At 35.6% G+C, this 6,000-nt stretch overlaps 1 pseudogene; it reads right to left on the reverse strand.

Annotated features, from left to right (window-relative positions):
* Window positions 1-2,420, reverse strand: part of LOC101672298 — a 43,159-nt pseudogene extending 40,739 nt beyond the window's left edge.
* Window positions 2,421-6,000: the final 3,580 nt, after the last annotated feature.

Genomic DNA, 6,000 nt, shown 5'->3' on the forward strand with positions numbered 1-6,000 from the left:
ACAAATTGAGGGTTGCTGGGGGGAGGGGTTTGGGAGAAGGGGGTGGGATTATGGACATTGGGGAGGGTATGTGCTTTGGTGAGTGCTGTGAAGTGTGTAAACCTGGTGATTCACAGACCTGTACCCTGGGGATAAAAATATATGTTTATAAAAAATTAAAAAAAAAGAATATAAGGATATTTTAATAAACCTCTCCGAATTTATGTGTGTAAGGCAGTGCTTTTTATGTTTTTTTCTTTTTTGTTTTATTGTCCCCTCACAATACAAGAAACAAGAGTGTCACAATTACCTCTGAGTGAGAGGTTTCTCACATATGAGAGTTAAATTCAGAGGCACTAGACTCAGGAAATTGATAGACATTCTGAAAAAACTAAATAAACCAAGAAAAAATTTTCTCTTAAACTCATTTTTCCTCCTCAGTTCTACCAGTTATTATAAGGTCTATGAAGTTATCTATTTTTGTAGAATTTATCTTGCAACATCTTTTGTATTTTAGGGACATCATTTTTACTTGGAAAATGCTTTTGTTTATGGGGATATGGTTAGATTTTAGAATTGCCAATGTCACATGAATCCTGAGTATTTGTAGATAAAGTGTGGGGCTGGTGCTGTGATCTTGTGTGCCTTATGGTCCCTCTGGAACTTTACAAGAACATGGGAGAGTCTTCTAGTTAGAAGTCCATGGCCATGCTAAAAAGTTCTACTATGTCCGATGGAATGATGTAGCCCTTTATTGGGGCACTATTCATGAAGAGGTAACCTCCACTTCTCTACAAAGACACATAAGTGAGCTCTCTTTTGACTGAGACTCAGTGAAATAAGAAAAAAATGCAGGAAAGCTATTTTAGACATAATCCAGGACTTTATCTACAAAAAGGAGACATGATTTCATTTCAGCTATCAAATTTCCCTGTGGTAAAAAGAGGTTTATATGATAACATGAATGGTTAATACTGTTAAAATGTACAGGCTTCGTTGAAAATTTGGGGCACTTAAAATTGCTGGCCTTGTGTTATTTGGGCTCTGCTGTTAATGCTTCTTGCATAAGCTTGTCTGGTGAATAGGTAAGAGAATGAAAAATAGGAACTCGGATAATTTATCCTAATGTATAGTATACCCTTGGGGTCACTCAATTAATTTCTGTACTGACCCATTTTAAGGCTTTTGAGGACAGTATCAAAAAAGATTTTCAAGATGGCCTAAAGGGATGGTCTGCCAATTTAATTGGTCCCCGCTACACTATAAGCTCTGTGGAAATAAAAATTAGGAAGTTTTAATTATGTTGACATATTTTAGTTATAAAAATGTGGGTTAAATTATATTTATGGACATAGTGTACTTGAAAAATGCAAATGCTCTGTTGAAATTTTCCTTCTCAGCAAGACAAAAAAATGAAGGAACAAGAATATATCCATCTTGTAACCACAGGAATATAAATAAAGATGCTAGTCAGATGGAAAATGGCTTTTTGAAAGAGGAAATTGTGCATGCTTTGTTTCTTGTCAATGTTGATTAAGAGACCTTTTTCTATATTTATCAGTAATTAGTACAACAATATAAGACTTTCTGAGAAGGATGAATGCCTGACTACACATCTTCCAAATGTAAGAGTTCAAACATTTTTGTCAAGCATGTCTGATACAAAGTTATATTTGTTCACTTAAATTATATATTTGTATTAAAATTTGAATTTCCTCTCACTTGGTAAATGATCTTGCTAATCTTGTTTTCATTAATTCATTATTATTTATTCTGTGGGGAAATCTCTTTTTAGACTGAGACAGTTTTGGTCTTCTACAGCATTATTTTTTTCCCTACGTCTTCGCTGACTGATTTGACCTAGCCCAGTATAAAGTCTAATTTACTCAGTTGCGCCCTGACACCAGAACCCACATTGGTTTTGCCCTCATCACTGCATTCTCATTGCCTAAATGAGGTACCCAGAAAATCAAATGAGGTGACTACATATTTGTTAAAAATCAGTAATGGGGCTACATTAAGATGTAAGAAGATGTTTTCTGATAATCCACTGATACATTTCCTAAGTGGTTCAACAATGTTTCCAGCAGACCACTGAATTTATTAGCTTAAAAAAGAAGTCATAAAATTAATAAAAGAAAGATTCAAAAAAGTCCTCTGAAAACCTCTTGGTTTCCCCTCCATATCACATTGTCACTGGATCCCCAAGAATGAGTTAGGTTCAAGGATATACATTGGACCATTGTGCTAAAGCCATGAGATTCTGAATCTTTGTGGTATCTCCTTTCCTTCCAGAAAGTTGAAGGAGTAAGAATGCCAAGTCGTCCTATCCTGAGAGAGCCTGAGTTAGTGACATAGGCATGGTCAACTGTGGAAGGTCGACACTCTCCTCCCCAGTAATTATGGCAGATGACTTCTAGTTGGCTTATATCAATATCCATCATGTATTTAACCCTGGACTAGTCTGTCTTTATCATAGAGACAAGATCCTTACCATTTATATTGGAGGTTCTTTAGACTTATATCTGGTATAGACAATAGGAATCATCCAAAGACATCCATACCATTTCACCAAATATTAGAGTATAAGGAAAAAGCCTTCTAGTAATAGTGTACAAGACCACCTAAAACACACTTCAATAAAGAAAAGTTCCCTGAATCTCTCATGCATAATTAATCAAAATTAATGCTTTCCTTGAAGCATATTGACAACCTTGTATCTCTAAATTATATTTATTTTATTCAGTACACTCTTATATCCCACTTACTATACATAAGACACTGTTCTAAGAGTTTTACAAATATTAACACATTTAATCCTAAATTATTTAATGCTATTATCATTCCTAATCTGAAGATAGTGGAATTGAAGTTCAGAGACATCAAGTAATTGTTCAAGGTCACAAAGCTAATCATTGGCAGGCCATGTGATTCCAGCACTATCCTCTAACCACTAAGCTCCGCTCCTTCACACTAATTATATCTAGTTGTAGTATCTACACCTACACAATTTTCCCTAAATTTTCTGATATTTTTCAAATAAAATGGTAAGGTGATACATTTCCTCCCCAGAAATTCTGGCTTTAAATAAAATAAAGGAAATTATTCTGTTATTATTAATGTTGATTTCTGAATCAACATTGAATAATAGAAATAATAACAGCCAAGGTATATTGAGATTTATTATATCCTAGGCCTAATATTCTAATATCTAAGAATATGTTGTTATATTCTTATATATTATAAAATATGCAGATATAAAAAGTGTTCTGCATCCAATTCCACCTTGGGGATGGTTTCCTCTACATGAAAAAGCAATTCTTGGACACCAGCTGAGCATCCTACAATTCAACTCAATTCTGATACTACCCACCTGGAGATAGCATCAGATCCCATGGGTAAAGAGCTCAGCCCTATAAGACTGTCCCTCTCCCCCGACTTCAGAAGCCAGTTCCCATCCAGCTTATTACCTGTACTTCCCACAGACTGACTATAGACGTTCCCCTCCCTGCATTTGAAGGATTTGTTAGAATGATTCATGGAACTCAGCCAACATTTTATTTACTAGATTACTTGTTTATTGTTTATTACAAAAGGATATAATTCAGGAACACCAGATGGAAGAGATGCATTGAACAAAGTATGGGTAAAGGGTATGGTGATTCATGCCCTCTCTCAGTACACAATTCTCCCCAAATCTCCACATGTACATCAACTTGGAAGCTCAGCCATCCCCCTCCTTTTTGGTTTTCATGGAGGCTTCATTACTTAGGCATGGTTGATTAAATCATTGGCCACTGATAACTGAACTCAATCTACAGCCTTTCTCCCCTCCTAGGAAGTCAGGGGGCTAAGATAAAAAGTTTCAACCCTCAAATCACAAGCCTAGTTACCCTGACAACCAGTCCCCCATCCTTTAGGTTAGTTCTAAACTAACTAACATAACAAAACACACCTTTATTGTCCTCATCAGTTAGAAAATTTCAAGGAGTTTAGAAGCTCTATGGCAGAAATGCGGATGAAGACCAAATACATATATTTTTCATTATAAATCGCAATATCATACAGTATAACTTATAATTCTCATAAATAACCCTGTAAGATGAGTATTATCACTCTATTTTAGAGCCAAGATACGAACCCCACTCAGGCTCTGTGATATGTATATACAGTAATGGATAGTGCTTCAGGTGAGGCAAACATTAAGTAAGGAGACTACATTTATACACTCATAATTCTTCAGGATATGAAACCTGGAGATCTGCATGGCTCTGCAACTAAGGTCATACTTTTCTGATGTTCTGCAACCCTACTAAATATATCCGCTCCAGCCTCTACACGATGCTGCCCCCTCTGCTGGCACCAGATGCTTTCCTGTGTATTTGCCTTGGGATCTGCTGCAGAGGCCCTCCCTTCCAATAGCAATGGGCCAGACTGTCCTCAGGACTGCTTAGGCATATTTTTTTAATCAATAGGTCTACATTAAAACACTTTTCTAATTTCAAAGAAGATCATACAGAGGACGTTCATTTATTTGGAGCTAATTTTTTCATCTTTAGTCACTCTTTTCTTCACTGGACAAAGAATCATTTACTCAAATATTATATAGATCAACCCCAATTATCCTGCAAATTTAACTTTTAGAAAATAGCCCTCAGAAGTTGCTTAGCTTTATTGTAGGAGGGCAATATAATCTAGTGGTCAGAACATGGAATCTGGAGTCAGAAATTTGGGGTTCACCACTGACCTTGGACACACTATTGAGCCTCTGAAAAAGCCCAATTTCTCTCATGTGGAAAAAATAGAGATAATGGGTAACAAGAGCACTTTCCTCCACCAGTCCCTCCTCTTCTCTATAACTCCCTGTTTATGTTACCATTAAGGATTTTTTTTTCAATATTGGTATAGATGCTTCCCCATCTCCTGATTTCCCAAAGGTCAGGAGCAGGACTTTTAAGGAGGTTCCATATGGTCAGAACCTGGATAATCTGGTACATAAAAGGTGTTTCATAAATATTTAATAAAATAACAAATAAAATCAAGAAACCATAATTATGAGTAAATACATTTTTACCAAGGCCAATTTAGTGGAAGAAATCTGTCAGAAAAGCCATGTGGGAAAGAGTAACTCTAAGCCTCAATTTAACTTCCCTGGTGTGAACATTGACTATTGTTTCAAAGTATGATTTTAGGAGCTGTCATCCCAAACTTTCAATTCATCAAATCTCATTTATTAGGTGTGATAAAAGTAGGGTTTAAAATCCTGCTAATTAACCAAGTGTGCTTTCAATTTCAGTCTGTTACCTACAAATATTTGAACTAGCATTTAATGTTTACTTTGAGCTATCATTGCTCTTCCTGGGCCTTTGCAACTCAATTAGAGATGAGTTTCAGTTTCTCTCCAGCTTAACCAAAGGAGAAGCATTGACTCTCATCAAAGGAGAGGTATTTCAGATCAAATATTTCATAACTGGAATTAATGCTAATATAAATTAGTATATGACTATAGGACTTGCATCCCCAAATAAACATTTACTACCCACTGCCTCTGACTTTCCACCACAACTTGAAATACTGAGGCCAAATGATTGCATTAGTCTTTTCATATTCAAAATATGGGCAAGTGGAATATTTCTCTACTGCTTTACTTTCCAGTCCTTGACATCATATACTATCCAAGTTAGCTTTGTAATAATGAAGAATTTAATTATAACCTTAGACTATGTCACTTGGAAAGTTTTGCTTTGTGTTCAGCAATATCTTATATCAGTTCTTGAATTCTAAAATGCTTTCAAATCATCAGGAGGTCTTATTAAAATGCAGATTCTAATTCAGTAGGTCTGTGATACGGACTGAGAAAGCATTTCTAACATTCTGCTAGATAACGTTGATGATACTAGTCTAGAGATCACACTTAATATTAAGTTTCGTAGATCATTTCAATTCATTACAATTGTTTAAACTTGCTCTTCTGCAGTCCTTGATTTTTTTAATCCTCTTATTACAGCCATTTACTTTTCC

The sequence above is a fragment of the Mustela putorius genome, unplaced genomic scaffold (assembly GCF_011764305.1).
Source record: "Mustela putorius furo isolate JIRA1106 unplaced genomic scaffold, ASM1176430v1.1 tig00000580_pilon_pilon_pilon, whole genome shotgun sequence".
Lineage (NCBI taxonomy): Eukaryota > Metazoa > Chordata > Mammalia > Carnivora > Mustelidae > Mustela > Mustela putorius.